At 43.0% G+C, this 18,628-nt stretch overlaps 1 long non-coding RNA gene across 7 annotated transcripts in view; it reads right to left on the bottom strand.

Annotated features, from left to right (window-relative positions):
• LOC105666383 overlaps positions 1-18,628 on the bottom strand; it is a 77,462-nt gene that overhangs the window by 40,788 nt on the left and 18,046 nt on the right. For 3 of the 7 annotated variants that reach the window (XR_007226129.1, XR_007226130.1, XR_007226131.1), the window contains exon 3: positions 12,331-12,791. This is a non-coding gene — a long non-coding RNA (uncharacterized LOC105666383). Of the gene's footprint in view, positions 1-624; positions 788-948; positions 1,698-12,330; positions 12,792-18,628 lie in introns of those variants that run through there. The other 4 variants (XR_007226132.1, XR_007226133.1, XR_007226137.1 and 1 more) reach the window with 4 other exon arrangements.

Here is an 18,628-nt window from a genome sequence, read left to right as displayed (position 1 = left end):
GTACGTGCAATTAAGTACATTGTACCGGCGTTGCACTTTCTTCTCGCCAACCCTCCATTCATTCGCGAGAATCTTTATTTACGTCCGAGCACAATTATCGAGGATTCGTCGAAGAAGGGTGAAACAATCGCGAGAGATGTGTGCCGGCGTTCATTGAGAAGCTCCTCTCTTAAAACGGACGGCAATTTCAACTTTTTCCCCCGCGATGTATCCCTCAGTTTGCGAAGCGCAGCCGCGTTTTTACCAAGCGTTTCCTGCAATCTGTTCTTTCGATACCAGTTAAAGCTCTAACCGGTCTCGCGACCGCGGTTTTTGCCCCCAAAGAAATCAGGGTTTCGCAAGAATGATCCGGATAACTCGCGAAGTGATCGATTCCATAATTTCCTAGAACCACGAGGACTTCGATTCGATCTCTTATTACGAACGATTATCACCGGTCATTATGCTCCACGTTCGATACATAACGATATAGGACATGGACCATATTTCATCGTTGTTAACAAGCATTGATATTTTATCGACTTTGAAATTGATACCCGTCCGTTCTTTCCTATCTCGACGAATATTACGCGCATCCGTCGAATCAACGCGTTGCATTCTATCAATGACGCGTTATCACTTTACCGTTATGTCTGCTCGAGATTTCTTTCCACCTGCATCCGGACGAAGGAATTCACCGAGCATCAGAAATCGATCGGTTTTCAAACGACAATTAGCTATTAACCTCGTGGCTCCGTTGTACAGAGAAGTTTCAGGAAACTTGGCGAATCTCCAGTGACTGATGCTGCTAAACGGAGATACGATATAATTGCCTTACTTATTTGTCACGATTAAATTACATGGTACAAGCGAATCAATTGGAAAATATTATACGGTTTGACGTAAAAATGTTAAACGTCTGACAGATATCTTATTAGAAATGAATACATATTTCTTATTGTCAGTTACCTTGAAAATGGTCGTACAAACAGTCACGTGGTCGAATGACCGCCATGTTCTTCTGTCATCTCGATGATTCTCATGTATAGACTTTTTGCATACATTTTACTATGTTTATCACAAATAAGCCTTTTCCATCATTCGCCGAGCCATACAAAAAATCTTCCAGTAATTACATCATCCTGACCCTGAGTATTCGATGACGCACTCATATCGCACTGAGACGTTTCCATCACGCGACCGTCGCATCGTCCGCGTCTTCCATTTATCACTTTCTCCATCCAGCATCGCAGTCCATTACTCCAATTGCATTTCTCAAATTAGCACCTCGAAAAGCCACAAAAATTCCAATCCAATCTCGGTAAACCTTTCTCCACGATAGAGGTCTTCTAGAAATCCACGTGTTCGAGGCTCGAAATCGTCGGCCATACTTCGAACGATCGCATCCTCAACGTCTGTCCATCTTACACGATCGTTCAGCGAAAAGGATGGTATTTTTTCACCGTGGTAACGAATTCGTAAGGAATCGCGACGAAAAGGAAACACTGTGCCGCGTCGGGAGCATGTGACAAACCGCTCGCATCGAGGACCGAGGAGAGACTCTATAAGGTGGTTTCCATCCCCCAATAGCGGCTGGCGCGCTGGCGGACCCGACGCTGCAATCATTCCCCGTAATGATTGTCATTACCGGGAACGGGAGGGCGAGCGAGCGGGTGGACGAACGGGGCAGAGGGATTGGCCTGCATTGCGATTGCGTTTCTGTCTGGTCCCATTGGCCGACAAACTGCGACTACGGACGAGTCTCTGTTCCGGTAGACTGCGACCTCAGGCCGTTCGAGATGTAATTTTGCCTCCTGCTATTCCTTTTCGCCGCTAAAAACTGCTTTTCGGAATCGATCTTCGTGGTACCTGGGCCAATGTCGCGGATTCGTTTTCTTTAACATCCGCTGAAAGCGACGGGAAAGAGTTACTCGTGAACTTGGGAAGTTTCAGTAATTTTTCGTTACAATTTTTGTCGTTGGAATATAGAGATGTGATTTATAGTTGTCATATGTAATTGCAGTTTTTGATCGCTTTATAAGGCACAGAATTCTTTTGTCCAGTTCTGAATATCAATGCTATATACGTATCTATCGTTTCGTTGTACTAGTCTGTATTATTCTAGTGAAGATTTATAGTTTATTCTTCCAGGAATCATATTAATCGGCACCTTTGGCCAGTTTATTAATGACACGAGTACGCGATTAATATTCAACTGTCGAGAAACAAATGATTTACTTCATAGCTTTAGTTGTTATAAAAGGATGGCATAATGAATAGTAAAGTATAACGTACAATTAAAAAATAGTGTTTGTAACGTTATATTTTCCTACTTTTCAATTTATGGAGTTAATCAATGTGGTGTGTGAACAGCTCCAATATCTTGCTTAGAATCTAAATGATACTGTTGAAGCAAGTATTGTGTGTTCTGAGATTGTACGTTTCGATGGATTGCGAAAAATAGTATAATGTAATCTTGAAATAAAGACCTCTTGATAAAAAAAATATATGCATGTAAATAGCAGTGAATGTGTTAAGTAGACATTATTAAACCAATTATATCCCTACTCAAATTGCATCATTGTCGATGTCAGAAACATAGGAATAAGCAATAGCCAGCGGTTCAAAGCGTATTTCAGAGTCTAGTGCCCTAATTAAGAAACAGGGTATTATCTCCTTTAAACCGCCAATTAATTTTATTTACAGATCGTTTCCCCTATTTCACTTTTTAATCTCAGTTTGTATTTCAACAAACTATTCCATAGATTTTAGTAGCAGATTCATGTAAGTACTACGAATAAATGTATGGAATTACATGCAGAGGGAGGATACTTTTATTGAGATCGTTACGTCGCGTCGCTTCGGATCGTAATAAAGCAATCGACAGAAGCAGTGTGTGTGGGTTCAAGAATTTAAAGTGTTAGTGAAAAGAATGGATTTTGAAGCGAGCAGCTTTGGGAGAGGACATCAAAGCATCAGATATCGTGGTGGGGCCTTTCATAGCTGCCATTATCGCGTTACTTCCGCGTGGCCGAACGTCATTTGCCTCACACCCCCGTGATGATTTGAGGGCAACCGAGCCACCGACCCAACCCCTCGTGGCTTGTTGGGGCCATTATGTTACTGCATCGCGGCGACTCTACATTCGCGTCGAATGCATCGATGCAGATTTCTCTGTCACCTCGTACAAACGTTAAAACAAACTAACAAATATTTATTAAAATTTTAACGACGCCCACGTTCGTTACCAATTGCCCATAAATTACCCTAATAAACTCCTGCGCGCCATTAAATCGCAATCAAATTTTTCACGCGTTTCACGCACGTACAGAAAGAAAACTACGACTACATTCTGAAATAGAAGAAGCACGCAATCAAATATAAATCCTCGTATCCCGCATTAACGAATAAAACCCATAAATCTCCGTCTCCATCCTGAACGAAACCATTCCGTCTTTATTTGCGAGAAAAATCTAGAAGAAGAGAAAACATTTGAAAACGTCACCGACCTCAAAGAACGCTCCATCACCAAGTGCACCCTTGATGACAGCCTGCACCTGCACATCTACACAATTGCTAACGCTTCGCGTACCGGCTCGTTCATCGGAGGCCGGAAAATCGTTTCGCGATTCGCGGTCCCATGGAAATCCGCACGACGAAGAAAGCCACGAGACGGTCGAAGATCTCACGGTCGATTATCTTTACGGGCGACATTACCGGGACCATTAGAGGAGCGTCGCGTTAGTCGTCAGACTCCTCGCCCAGATGACAGTTTTGCTACGCCTCTGACGTCAACCAAGCTTCGAATTCCAGCGTGGGCGGGTACGGGCGAAATGGCTTCGTCTCCCTTCGTCTATAAGAGCGTCTCCTCGCCCCAATCCTGGTCCTCGTCCTCCGCCACCTCGACGGCCACCACCTCGCCTCCTGCATTAAGCACTTCGCAACGACAATTTGCGATACATTTGCAAGAGCGCACGCGACTTCATATTCCATCCAACTCCGCGGAAAATTTTCTGGAAAGGCAGACACAACCTCGACTGGTTGTCGTGGCTATGTATATGAAGAAGTAGAACATCACGGGGATGAAGAGAGAGAGAGAGAGAGAAAGAAAGAGAGAGAAATGTCGAGGTCCACTATTGCTGAAAGTGTCTGATCGAACGATTCCACGGCTGGCTGAAGCAGTTACGTTTTTGCCAGGCAACGTTTTACAGCGTCATGGTTCTTTAATCAACGACGACGAACGATTGTATCGTTCGGGTGGAAAATGTATTTAAAGATCAGAAAAGTCGGACGATGTTGCCGCGGCAACCAACGATTTAGAGAATCGTCGAAACTATTAATTTATAATAAAGTCATTTAAAGGCTGGTTATTAAGAAACTTTATCAGAAGAGTTGAATTACAGAACTCGTTCCCAGTGCATCGAACCATGAACCCACGAAAGCGGTAATTTAAACAACGAGTGCGTTCGTGGATCGTTAATTAGGATCGTAACTTTCGAAGTAATCTGGAATCGCATTTCACGGTGTACCGATGTGCCGCGCACGAAGTCGATTTATCAGCGAGGCCAACGGTTGTCATGGGGATGCGACCCGCCCCCTTAAACCAACTCGCAACCCCCATGCAAACTGCGCATGGAGTCTCGAAAATAGTCCTCTTTGACTAACGAAACAAACCAGAAACCATCAATCAAATACGTAACATCTAAAAGACACAATCGTCATTTTCATGGAAGAAAAAATACAAAACCTGACAGGGAACTGGAAGAATGGAAGCTTTAAAAATTCCTCAACCACGTTTAAACGCTGCCAATGATTTCTCACGAAAGTTAACGGTTATCTATCTGTAGGATCTCGCTCGCACGAGGATTTCCCAAGATAAGGATCTAAGCCAATCTATGTCTAAAAATGTAGCCTAACCAACGCTGAAAACGATCGACGGCAGAGGATTTCTGTTCCTTTTAGCAGAAATTTTCCATCGTCCATTCGATAATCTCGTATATCAATATCTACCGTAACGGATCACGCGAGAATATAATTCTCAGTGGAGTATACGATGAATCGACAAACTAATTAAAAGACAGCCGAATTAAATCGTTCAGATTTAATAACTCGTTCATAAACGTTCCAGTCGAAAGCGTTCTCTTTCGTTTAGCCTAACTGTTCCTAATCGAAGGACAATTGCAATCGTTTCCGAAACTAATTACTCGCTCTTCGCAGAGTTATTCTGGCCAATTTTGGTATGGAGGATTCGAGGATCGCCTACGCGAGGAAGTCGTTCTTCTATGCGCACCGCGTACCTTTCGACTTCTTTTTTCTCGTCGCGTCGTACACCAGCTCTCCCACGGGGCTCGACGCTGTGAAAGGTATCCACGGCACTCCTACTTAATTGTTGTTTATATCAAGCAATTTTTTCAAGCCTCGCCAGCTCGATGTGTACGCTCATATAAGAACAAAGCACGCGTCGTCTCTTTAGATCGCGTTTGTAAAAGCGACGCTTTCTGTCGCAGCACGACGATGAAGGTTCCCTCTTGTCGAGTAAGGTCGCATTTTTAACCTCTGAACCCGGTTGCTGACGGTCGCCGCCTCTTTTGCATCTCGACGTTTGCAAACGCCGTTCTCCGCCTTCTATAATTTCACAGAAGCGAATGAAGTGTTTTCCTTTCTCCGCGTCGAGATGCTCGCCCTTTGTCTGCCTCTTTGTTCGCTGGATTCGATATTAAATCTCCTCTTCCTCCTTCCCGGCTCCACTCGAATGTACGTGCTTCCAATTATCTTTCCGAGAGTATAAAAGCAAACGTAAAGAATGTTGATTACCTTCTTTGTAACGTGCACGACAATTTATTTTCCTCTCTTTTTCGCTTGTTTGAAGAGGTATCAAGCGAAGAACTATGTAAGTACGTACTTACATTCATATAGAAATCGATAGATTTGTCAGGAATATTTCTAGAATCGCGAATGTTTTGTTTATGAACACAGCGTAAAACAGATTGATTCTGGAAAGATCGAAGCAGCAGATTGACTTCGGATTCGTTGAAACGGAAGCGTGTTCCTTCTTTCACTGCACTGCCACCGGACAGAGGTGAGAAGAGACCCCTGCTGCGTGTTGTCGGCTACCCGGCTACCTACCTACCATTTCACTGGTGAGGTCCGCCTAAGGCCTCGCATTTATCATCGTGGACCACCTCCGGTGACATTCGTCGCCATTCCAGATTAACATTAGATCTCTCGTACGAGTGAAAGAACGAACAGTCGTATGTCCGAGTTAAAACCAGTATTCCTTCGGTGCTCTCGATATTTTTAATATCGTACATAAAATCAACGATCGAGTATGATCTTTTTTTAAACGACCTATTCTAATAGCGTTTAATAACATTGTTGCCTCGCCTAAAAACCGGTCGGCGACATCGAACAGGAACAGAGGCAGAGATTGATGCCCGACAACGTTGTTAATTCTTCGTTTTTCGCCGGTGGTATCGTGTACCGTGCCGTGTACTTACATATACGCGTAATTTCTAATATGCATAAATAAGATTGATGGGCTCCACGTGCACACCGGAATTTCGATGGGACTTCCGCGCGTTGCAGAGCCACGGCCATGTTCCCCCTGAAGGGGAAAACGTGAAGCCGAGGATCCTACCTATCGTGGTGGTGCCGCGAGGCTGGAAATTAATCCTTCCAGAATTTTTCATTGTCGACACCGACCGTCTCTCATTCAGGTAACCCAATAATTACGAGGCGCTCGATCGGTTCGACCCAGCCAGTCAAACGACAGACTTTACGTTCTCCTTTCCTTTGTTCCTTTTTCCGATCCTCCATCGTGTCGCGGATTCGCGTTACGATACTCCAGGTAAAGGAGAAACTGCCGGGTCGAATCCGAGCGAAGCGTAATTCGCCCGTCGCGTCGTCCAGTTTTTCCAAGGTTTCTCTGGCTACCGTGTTCATGGAAAAAATATTATTGTTGTAATTAAACGTCATTAATGTTCCTTTATTAGGAGTTCTTGGGCGGAACGACATTTTAGTATCCTGTACGTGGAACGCTACATCCTGGATTGTTGTCTAGTTACAGTCTGTTGTATTTTTAGTTGTAGAATCTTTTTCTTGTTCTGATAGTGTCATTTCTTCCGATACTCTCGGGCTTTTCTATTAGTGTTGAAGATTGTCGCTGTTCTTTTTGTCGTTAGATTCTACTTCTAGTGTTCCTACGCTGCTCTTTTCTATTAGTGTAATTCCTTCGCTTCCTTGTTTAACGTATTTGGATTGCTTTTTATCGCTACAGTCTCTTTTCCGATATCTTTGCATTCTTTCTTCTTGTAGTCTATCCTCGCACACTGTTACTTTTCTGAGAAATGCAGTTTTTCTCTCGTTGCTAGAATTTTTCCTAGAATCCTTCTAGCGACAGGATCTTTCGAACGTACAAGTTCTCCTACATCTCAATTTACGTGTACTTCGAGAAGGCGCTGTCTATCGGAGAAGACTGAATGCTACATATAATTCCGAATGCGACTTCATCAATCAGGTCTCTAATTGTAATGAATCGCAAATGGTATATCGTAAAACACACATATGTTACTAAGTGAAAGATAAATCGTTTCATAGAAATTTCATGGCGGATACAGATAGTTCTCTATGCAAATTCCTACGTACTGTCACACCTAAATAGAGAATATAACCGACTCGTTTGTCGATTTCAAAACACGAGCGCAAGAAGGGTGGTCTGGCTCTTAAAATCCATCGCATATACTATTGTACACGAAGAGCGAAAGGAAAGAGGACAAAAGCTGCTATTACACTGACATTTTTCCATCTTTTTAAACGGCGGAAGGGAACGCAATACCTTCGAACGCCACACACGAAATCGTTTCTTTCTCGAGGCGAAAAAGCAATTGCAGAGGCACGGATTAACTTCGAAAGGAACGCGACACGAGGTGGCAGCGATCGAAAACGGCTACCCCTGCCTTCGTAATAAACACAATTACTAATTTAACGCGTTCTGCCGACGGCCATGGAATCAGACTAAGGCACCGAGCTTCGACTTCTTTCCTTTGGAATCGTCCAACAGAGAGATCTATACGCAAATGAACTGCGACGAATCGTGAAAGAATCGAGCCCCCTGTCGCGGTATCGTTGCTTCGAGAGGAAGAGAAGGGAAAAAAAGGAAGAAGAAGAAGAGAAAATAGGGAGGATGGTCTTTTAGAGGTAGATAAAAAAAAAAAGAAGGAAAAGGAGAAACAAGTCTGGTAGGTGGCTACGATGGTCCAGCGACGCGAGAACAAAAGGACGACGACTTAGTTCCGCATGGACCTTTCACGAGGCACCGCAACGGTGACGCTCGTTCCTCATCTTGCTCTCTTTTCTTCGTCTCCTCCTGTTTCGACTCCTCGAGTCTATCATCCCGCGCTTCCGCCGCGAGCCAGACGCGCTGCCCGCAGAGATACGCCGATGATGATGATTAATCGTCCTACCTTTGTCTCGCGATAATGAGATTTTCGTTTGCGCAATGCGTCCACCTGTGAGACCCTCTCCTTTGATCTGGCATTCTGTCTCTCTTTCTTTTCGTTGACCGTGAATTTACCGGTATACCATTTATAGCGACTGCGTTCTATCGCCCAGGAAGAATAATTAAACTAACCCATTGTCGGGGTTCATCATTTTAGTCAATAACGTGGAAACAAAAGGACTGTTTTGAGGCACAGATTAATTTATGGTCCTGAATTCGATGGAGGGAGAGTGATTAAATCGGTCCATTGTTCTGCTTGATAATTTTGATTTTAAAAATGAGGACGAATGATAAGATATTGGAAACAATTATCTGAAAGTTGATTATTTCGATTAATAATAGAAATATTTCGAGGTACAGTTAAATTTTATGGATGACGTAGATAGAACAATCAAATCGTTCCATAATTTAATCGAGAAAAGGGAAAACAAGGGATAGGAAATTATAATGAATAATTTTGCGATAGAGTCAAATAAATATCGCTATGATTTATGGACGAGCAAGGAAGGGGACTGATGATTTTCACAAATAAAATGAAAACAAAGGAAGGAACGATCGAATGAGTGATTCCGAGGTAAAATCAAATTCACAGCGCGTGAAACGAGCGAAAGGTAGTTTAGCAGCGACACGTGTACCAGACGAGACGAAAACGAGAAGTTACTGTTAGGGAAGCAGGCATGTGCGTATGCAGATACAATGGCGGCGTAGAGGAGAACGCAAGGGAGCGTGGAACATTTGACTACGGGCTGTCAGAGTGTCAGCCAAGCCCATCCTCTTTCACAACGTAGGAAATATTGTAATTGCCCGTGCGGAGTTTCCTCTGTGACATAGTACGCTGTCCAAACATTATTCGATTCGATTCCCAAGGGGTTCAGGAACCTCGTGGCCTTGACCAAAAATAACTTCATAGTTATTTAATATATTTTCGTCGTCATCTACTTTCACTTATTATTCACCGAAACTATAAAAATTCCAAATTGATTCACAAAATATTATAGCAACACTATCCGCAACAGAGAGAATACAGAGTATAATATATAATTTCGAACTCTTTTAGATGCCACATCTTAAAAAAAGAAAATAAAAAGAAAATAGAAAAATGTAGACGCTATTAGAAAAAAATAATTTTTTTTATCATTCAATGGCTTAAAGCAGTAAACTTCGCGAGATCTTTAGCGAAAGCATGCATCTTATTGGTTTTGTTGGTTCCCATAGAACCAGCAAATTCACGGGTGTCTCGGACGAAATGAGTCGCACAAAAACAGACAGTGAACAAAAGGGGAAAAGGGTAGGGGACGAGACGAAGAAGGAGGACGAGGAACACGGAGAGAGAACAGGCAGACACGGAGAACACGGAATCCGCTTGTAGAGGCATGTCGCAGGCCCGATTGTTCTCCTCTTCCCGGCCCTTTCCTGAATCGGGGCTCGCGAAGTTAAGAGATTTGCCGGCTTGGCGGGCGCGAGCAAAGCGATTCCTTCAGCCTGGCAATCGATTGTCCGATAATATCGGCCTCATTTGTCAACCATAGCGAGCCGTTTAAATGCAAATAGAGCAAAGCGATCTGACCGCTGTGAACATCCATGAAAGTACAGTGGATGGAAATTAGAATCGTGCCTGGCAGCCGATCGTTTCGTCTACAGAGTTGCACAAATGTCTAGGGCCATTTGGATTTTAAAAATGTAGCGTCGATTAAACGAGATATTCAAAACCAAAGGTGACATTTTGTCATTTCTAAGACAAGATCAGAAGCGGTTCATTGGATAGTCAAATATTAATATTGTCAATGTAAATAATCGAAAACTGTTTAGAGGAAACCTGTTCGCGTCTTCGAAAATGGATTTCTTCTTTCTCCCTTCATTTTTTTAAAAAACAGAAAGAATATTAAGTTTCTTAAATAGCGAACCAGAAGATTCGGATGATCTTTTCCGTAAAATGTGCTTCATAAACAAGTGTATCTCTTTAAAGTATTACACGACCTATCTTAACACTTAAAAATCAATATTATATAGTATGATCGTTTAGAAGCTAAAAATGAAGTGTTTAGACAACGTATTGCCTAGCGGAGTCGCTGAAAATGAATGAACTAATTTCGTCTCTTTCCTCTTTTATATTTGAAGAATCAAAGAGAATATTAGACTTATAGAAGATCTAAATGGAAAATTAAACTGACTTTTCCACGAAATGCTTTATGAAGGATTCTTCCTCTAAACTATTACACGATCCAAGTTAACATTTAATTACTACACTCTTCTTTCTCATCATAAATAACAAGATACCGAGAGATAGTTTTTTCTGCGGAAGAAGACAATTAAGCTTCTCCTCGTCAAATCTGGACACCTGTTCCCTCTCTTTCATCTACTGTGGGTGACCTGACGACGGTATAGGAACCGTGGCAGAGACCGCAGCCATTGATGAATAGCTCCCTATAAAAATAATAAATTATCGCCTCCGGAGGTGGTCTCTCTTTCAAAGAGGAGCCGGCAATTGTTGCTCCGCATGTGTACACGGCTACTGTTAATTATATTGTGCCGGTACTGTGAGTACCGCCGCGTGGAGCATCGTCATTATTATTCGGCTCTACGATTCAAACATTCAGCTTAATTATTCTGCGAACAACGAGTCGCGTTATCTTCCAGATAACGAACGATCTTCATGGTCGAATCTTTTCTTCTTCTTTTTTTCCTGAAAAAAATACCACGTCTAAAATAAAAAAGAAAAGCCGAAACTATATACATCTTAGTTTGACTTCGACGCTGAACCATGTCAGAGAAAAGCTAAGATAATACGATTGCTGAAATAGGAAAAGTTGAAAGCGTGACTCTCGATCCTGCCACCCATCGTTTGTCTTGTCTTCGTTGGTCACCTTCTAGTTCTATTGTTTTCTATATTGAGAGAAATAGAGACTAGGATCCAAGGAACGGTCGATAGGTATGCAGATTTTGACCTGTTTGAATTTCTGGCCCGTTGCGAATTTCTGGTCCTACGAGCTACGGTTCCCAGTCTCTTATTGTCATCGTTGTCACGTTATGCTTCCTCTGAGGGCGTAAAAAATGTTGAATATGGAAGATCAAAGGTATGACGTAACGGAGAAGATCTCGACGTTGATTCGGTAGAATCGTCAAGGCCACGGTTCTTTCGCCGGTTCACCGCGAGGAAAAGAAATTAAGAAGCCTTGCGTAACTCTCTTCATACGTGGCACGCACGAGGCTCTCTTTTACGCGCACCGCAAAACACCGGTACCTGTTTTGAGCTAAAAACTTGAACAACGAGCTCCGCGATTCGACTACGCCTTTAGCTGGACCGTGTCTTTCCCATAATGAAATTACGTCTTTGCGAGTTGCGACTGTCGTATTTGCAATCGTCACACTTGTCGAAGTATGAAATCTAAGATAAGTTAATTTAAAGAATCCTAATGCCTTCGACTTTTGATATTGTATTATAATTTTACATTTCTACTATTTTACATTCGTAGCACCTGTGTCAAATTTCTAGTACAATTTCAATCCTTGACTCTTTATGATTAGAATTTGTTTACAGCTGTAACTGATCACAATCTTTCCATTTAACCAGAAATTTACAAATTGATAATCATAGATAAACTATTTAGCGTCAGTTGGTACAGTGGTGTGACAATAAGCGAAAAAACTAAAATTCAAGAATATCGACAGGCTCCATGAACCTATAGAAAATTAGTATCTCAAATCGCGAGTACGTCACATTCCTGGTATTTCGAATCCCTAGTACCGCGCTTCTCCGAAGGAAAAAAAATGTCAAGGCAAGAGTAAAATTGCAACGCAATCAAAATTCCTGGGTACTTGAAGTCAGATTATGTTCCAAGAGGTTCTAAACTCACCTAGATAGCAGATAGCAGAAGGGTATCGAAGGTGGTGAGCGGAAAAGATGAAGTTGAAGAGAAGATGGGAACGAAAAGAGGAATAGAAACTGGCAACGGCGGCGGCTCGATTGATTGCGCTGCAAGAAGTCAGGCCTTGCCTTCCCACCGATGGTACGGGTGGACAGATGGACACACGGTTACGTGCTACAGGTGCTGGCCAAGAGTCGTCCTCTTTCCTGATCCCGCAGGAACGCAAGCTCCGCGATATCCTCGTGCTGTTGCTATCGGTACCGCCAAAGCGGGGGAAAGGGACGTCACCACTTTTTCTACATCCCACATTCCGGCCACGTCGGGCATCGCCGAGGATTTTGCTTTCCGTCACTCTTTCGTGCTCCTTTGATCGACGTGTCGATACGTACTCTGCAACCGTTTTCTCTCCCGTCCAAACTATATCTCCATCCAGAAATTGGGGACATCCTCTGTAACAATGAATGAAATCCAGGTCATTTTTTCTAAAGTTTCAACTTTGTTGTACTTTTAAGCAGTAAAGAATTTCAATCCTTTGCCATATAGATTAGGATGAAAGATTCAAGCGAAGATTAATTTGCGAAGGGAATATTAAAATCGAAAGCTTTCGATATTTTACTAGAACATAAGGATTAACGATTACTAGGAAATTATCGCTCCTGCATTGCTCATTTCTTTTTCCTAGAAATCCACGAATCCGGATTTCCTCGCCGATGGAAAAAACGAAAGGGAGGAATTGATCGTGTCACAAGGCAAGCTAGAGCATCGTCACACTCGGTTGTCTCGACAGGGGGTGAAGTTCAGTCCGCGAGGACACCGAGATGAATTGCGGAACGAAGTCGAGAGCGTGGTGCAGCTACAAAGTAGGAGAGAAAGCGAAAGAGGGACGAGACTATGCGGCAGGACAATGCGAAAGAAAGAGAGAGAGCCAGCAGAGCGAGATATAAAGGTATTCAGGGTGGCGAAGGTAGCGGCGGCGGCGGCCACATCAAAGCGTCCACCGACTGCTGGGCTTTGGCTTCGACTTTCCGCGCGTGTTCCTGCTTGCGTGTGCGTGCGTTCATGCACGCGCTCACGGCTCTCTCGTGAGAGATCGAGCCGCGGAGACTGGCTGGGCTTCGACGGAGCTTCGATTCCGGTCGAACCGGTGCGCTCTGTTGGCCGCGTGCGTGCGATCTCCGCTTGTATGCTACTCGTGTCTGTATACTTATACACGTACGTATAGCCTTTCGATACAAGCGCGTTCCTCGTGCATTCGTCGTCGATGCGCTCGCTACATGGAAAGGATAATGTCGCAGCATCCTTCCGAACACCGTGGAACGACCGTGTCGCCGCGTCTCCGCGCCACCGTCTCCATGGAACGTTTCCTTTTTTTCCTTCCTCTTCCTTTTCTTTTTCTTCTTCTTCTCTTCTTCTTGTTTCCTCTTAGACCAGAAGATCGAGCGAAGTCTCACGACTCACGAGCCGAGACACATCCAGGAAGGAGAACGCATTCAGCCGAAACACAATGAATCCGAACGAAATATTCTTGGTATTTTTAGCCATCGCGTCCTCGTTGGCTCTTAGCGATGATTCTGTAACGAGTCGAAAATCGTCGCGCGGTGAAATTATGCGCAATCCCGCGGCCATCGCTGTCACATCAGTGAATATTGAACACGCGGTTGGAAAAAGCGGTCGGCCTGAAAAATATTTTGACAGCGTGATTTCTACGGTTGTCAACGGGTATCAGGAAGTACGCGCTCGCGCGCTCGCCAGAGACCGCCATGGGATAATACATTGAAGCACGGCTAATTTGAATTTCAGGCGAATTGAAAGGCACCGTGTGTCGCGCTACGTGTCAAAAAGATTACGGTAACGCGCGCCCAGGGAAGTCGTAACAATAGTAATTTACGGTAATAACTCATCCGCGTATAGAAACACTTCAAATAATGCCAACCGTGGCCGCATGGTTGTTGAGAATCCTAGAATTTCCGTGGCACACTAAGAGCACCGCAATGCCACCAGAAGCGTCGCATTTTCTACCCTGGTAACGATTAATGACAGGATAAACTCATCAAACTGCCACACTCTTTTATTTATAATTAACACCGTCTTATCGTTTTGCTATCTTACAAAAACGTTCGTTCTCCGCGGAGTACATAATTTCATATTGTGTACTATATACAAATATTATATGGCGCCTTGTTAAATTACTTAATTCCTATCATTATTGAAACCAATCATTTTATATTAATTTGCAATTATAATTTCACTCGTGTATCGTAAACATCAGACAAATTTATTACAATTAAATTTACATTTGCTAAGTATAACTCAGTCGATTAAATAGAAATTGGATAAGGAAAGTGCAAACAAAGGTAAATTCCATCAGTCTTACAGTAAACATTGAAGAAAAAATATAGAAATTTACTCGACTCCGCAGGAACGTGCGCCTATCGTTAATTTACCGAAACGTGGAGAAAGGATAGTCAAAGAAGCGAAGCTGAAAAATGAGTAAAAAGATATTGGAGAAGGTCTCGTGGATAGAGATTGACGAAGAGGACACGATCCTGACCACCACGCTGGGTTACTCCCGATCGTAAAGTAACCGAGGCGCAGAAACCCGACGAAACGTGCAATTGAAGCGTCGAGCGAGCGTGATTACCGTCATCAGCGAAGTTCAAATACCGGTGTAAACGCTTCGCACTTTCGACTCCCTTGGATATGCGATTGTGCGAGATCGTGAACGGCTCTACACTTTGATCGGGGACCCGTATTACGAGGAATCGTTCGCAACGTTGGTGTCAAGAGGAAAGAAGAGAAATTGAAATCGCTCCAAAGTATAAAATCATTTGCTGTGTCCCGTCGATGAACCTCGTGAATTCCTACATAGGCATAGGTTGTTCAACGAACCATCTTGGGAACCGGACTAATACTTCTCAATATATATTGCATCGATGAGTTCGATGCGGGAAAAACAGGTTTTATTGTATGGCGTTATCGAAATTCTAAATTCAAGATTGCATGTTGCGCCGGCGAACAAGCGTTTTCGCTCTGTACGTGTTGGTTTAACAAGGATAACGTAATGGATCCGTTAAGAGCGTGGCGATCAACTTAAACGCCGCTCTAAATTACACGAGTTAATTTTTCAGTTACTCTGCTATAACAGCGGCACGATAAGTAATAACGGTAGAAGTGTAAAAGAACCGTTCATTTGCTAAATAGAAGACATTATTGTTTTTCATTTTCTTACTCTTTTTAGTGTAATCGACATCCATCAAGTGGTGATTTTCTATATGTATGTATATTTATTCGATATTACAGTATTTTCTTGTTAAATTATCGATGCACGAAGTGGCTGCTCGTTTGCTCTTCTATCATTAGTTAATCGAGTTTTCAACACGTCAGAATATTTGCTGATATTTTTCGGTACTTGGTAAAGGCTTACCCACAATTTGCGATACTGCCTCTGCCATCTGTCAGCAGGTTGATTAACTTTGCGTTTTAGACGTGCATCGTGGCGTCCTCTGAAAGATTCCCTCTGAAACGCTTTGCTACCAATGGTGGGAAAATTATTGGCCACGTCGTGCTTCAGACTATTTTCAACAACCTTGTTCCAGCAATTTCTTAAGCACCTTAGTACTTATGTACCTTAGTACCTTAGTACTTATGACTTTTGATAAAGCACGAAAAAGATTTCTTCCATAACAATGTTTTACAGGAAAATCCAATTGAAAAGGAGTTTTCGAGGAGACGCTATATAAGATATAAGCTTCTTCGCGATCTGTCCGGTAGTTCATCACCTAATTAAGCGAGATTCTATCTTATATGTATGTATGTACGTAATTAACGAACCCAATGACCACGAAGTAACGGTATATCCTCGACGCACTTCGAATTTCATCGGACAAGGTTATAATATTAAATTTTATCTCGGCCTATGTGCTATTTACCGTAGGATCGAATTATCGAAAGAAAGTCAATTACTCGACTCGATCTATGATTCGAAACGATCGGCCTAAGTGTCCATTATTCACTTACAATCAGCCACTTGCTCTCGTTCAAACGATTCACACGAGTCACGCAATTAGCGTTTGTAAGCTGTTTAATAATATAACGGTCAATTTGTCACGATTAGCTACCGTAATGATAGCTTCCGTGGATAATTTATTGTTAATTATTCCCGGAACGGTTGCAGGTACATATATCCAACGTACGTCCATCAGGTGCCGACAACTAAATTGACAACTAATGGAAATATTGCACGTGCCCATAATCAGAGGAAAAATTATCCCACCGTCGCGCTGGTGCTAAAGCCTCGGCTGTACTTAAATTTCCCCTCCTACCACACCGGTACATCGTAACAACAACTCTACCTGATATTATGTAGTAATTAGGTTATCTCCGCGATCGGCAGTAGCAATTTGCTGCCAGCGTTAATTGTAGTAAAATTTAGTGGCCCCGGAATGGAAAAATTGTAGTCTTTAATGCGAGGCGCCGCTACAGATTCCATCTCCCCGCGAGCGACTGACAATCTTAAAACATACAAAATCATGCTGTAACAATGTATATATAAAGTAGCTTGGCCGATTTTATCTGGCAACTAGTAAAATCGTTTAATCTCTCGATCAAAGGTGATGCAATTTCATAGCGCTCTAACAGCTACGATATAAAATGTATAGACCGGATGATATTTCACCCTGATATTCATACTAAATTAACCACAGTCATTAACGCGGCTAATTAAAATAAAAACGTAGATAATACGATCTCATATGTAAACAACATATAAAAATATATATAAAATGAAGAACTTCGTTCGTTCATTTTCTTGTATTTATTCCATTATATTATGGTAGCTTCGTGAAGCGACTTACTCGGCCAGTCGTCTTTTATGCTCACGGATTTTCAACGGCAGTTCACCTTGAAAAGTACCACCCATGCGATTCTTTAAGGCTCGTGCAGCACCGTGGCTCACTATGCCGCGTCATGACGGCCAAAAAAAACAGGAACTGGCATTACACGAGGTGCGCATAAAGTTCCATGAATTATCGCGTGGCTCGACGTGCCCCGAGAGTGCGGGACTTACGTGTTCGGGGAAGCAATGCTCCTGGTATGGCCGCAAGATGGGTTAGAGTTGCCGATCTAACCTATACTTACCGTCACTGAGATAATCTAGCGCTGGTCTAACCCACTGTAATCCGAGCGCCGGCAAAGTCGTGTCGAGGGCTCCTCGATCTTCTCTTCCTATTCCCTCTCGCTAAGTGTGCGTCTAGCACGTGTATTGAAAAAAATTTCGCCAACTAGAATTTTCATATCGGCAACTGATTCAACCGAATTCAATCTGTACTCGTCAAATTTGCCAAACTCCTTGAAGTTTAAGTTTTGTTTTCTCACGGATATTTTTGATCGCATTTTCTGATGTAGACTTTCTCGATAACTTTCTTCGGGTATGATGCATTTCCGCAATCATTTGGTCGTGTTTAATGGGCCAGTCTCAAGAGTATTTGAAGTTTGTATATTAGGGACACCCTGTAGAGAACTGGCAGTGACCTGCACGGGGTCCGTAGGCCGTGGGTGGTGTGGTATCTTATGGGTGAGGACGGCTCGGCCAATGGGAATCAAACGTGGGTGGTTGTAGTAGTCTGAGTTTTCTCAACGGCCTTACCTTTGCGTGGGTGTAGGTTGCACGGCTTGCAGGATGCACCATCTTTCAAAATGGTGGCCATGCCCCCCGTGTCTCGCGGTTCGGTATGGCCGTCGTTGCTCAAATTCGCGACAGTGTAAAATACGAAAGTAATCGATAAATTATTTCCACGTGTAATGTAACACGTTGCGTTCGTGGGAGAAAATTGGTTTCCAAGAAGCAATATGGAATCAAGCCACTATATATGTGGTCTCAACCGACGATTTGCCAACGAGACCTGTTTACGATGTGAAAATGGGAAAATATATTCTCCGACTGCGAATGCAGCCGAACGAGTAATATTCCATTCCGGGAAACACGACGGCGTTATTACCAAGCTATCGATTATTGATTTTTCTGGCGTGAAGCGAAAATTACAATGACTATGGACGCAACAATGGAGTCGGTACATGAAGACATCAGTCACGAGCACTCAGCACTCGCGTGCGATCATATTGTTTCACGCCATACACCTATATACATTGTAAAACGCGTGGTACTTACAAAAATAAAATTCACCCTTCTAGGCACAAATTGACGTTCAGCAAGTTAAATCGTAAACATCCACCTTAGAATATGGCCAGTTCATGTTGATCGCAAAATTGAACTGCGTGAATAATAATT

The sequence above is a fragment of the Bombus terrestris genome, chromosome 13, assembly GCF_910591885.1.
Source record: "Bombus terrestris chromosome 13, iyBomTerr1.2, whole genome shotgun sequence".
Taxonomy (NCBI): Eukaryota; Metazoa; Arthropoda; class Insecta; order Hymenoptera; family Apidae; genus Bombus; species Bombus terrestris.
The sequence above is the reverse complement of the archived record's forward strand: the minus strand, read 5'-3'. Positions and strand labels throughout refer to the sequence as shown.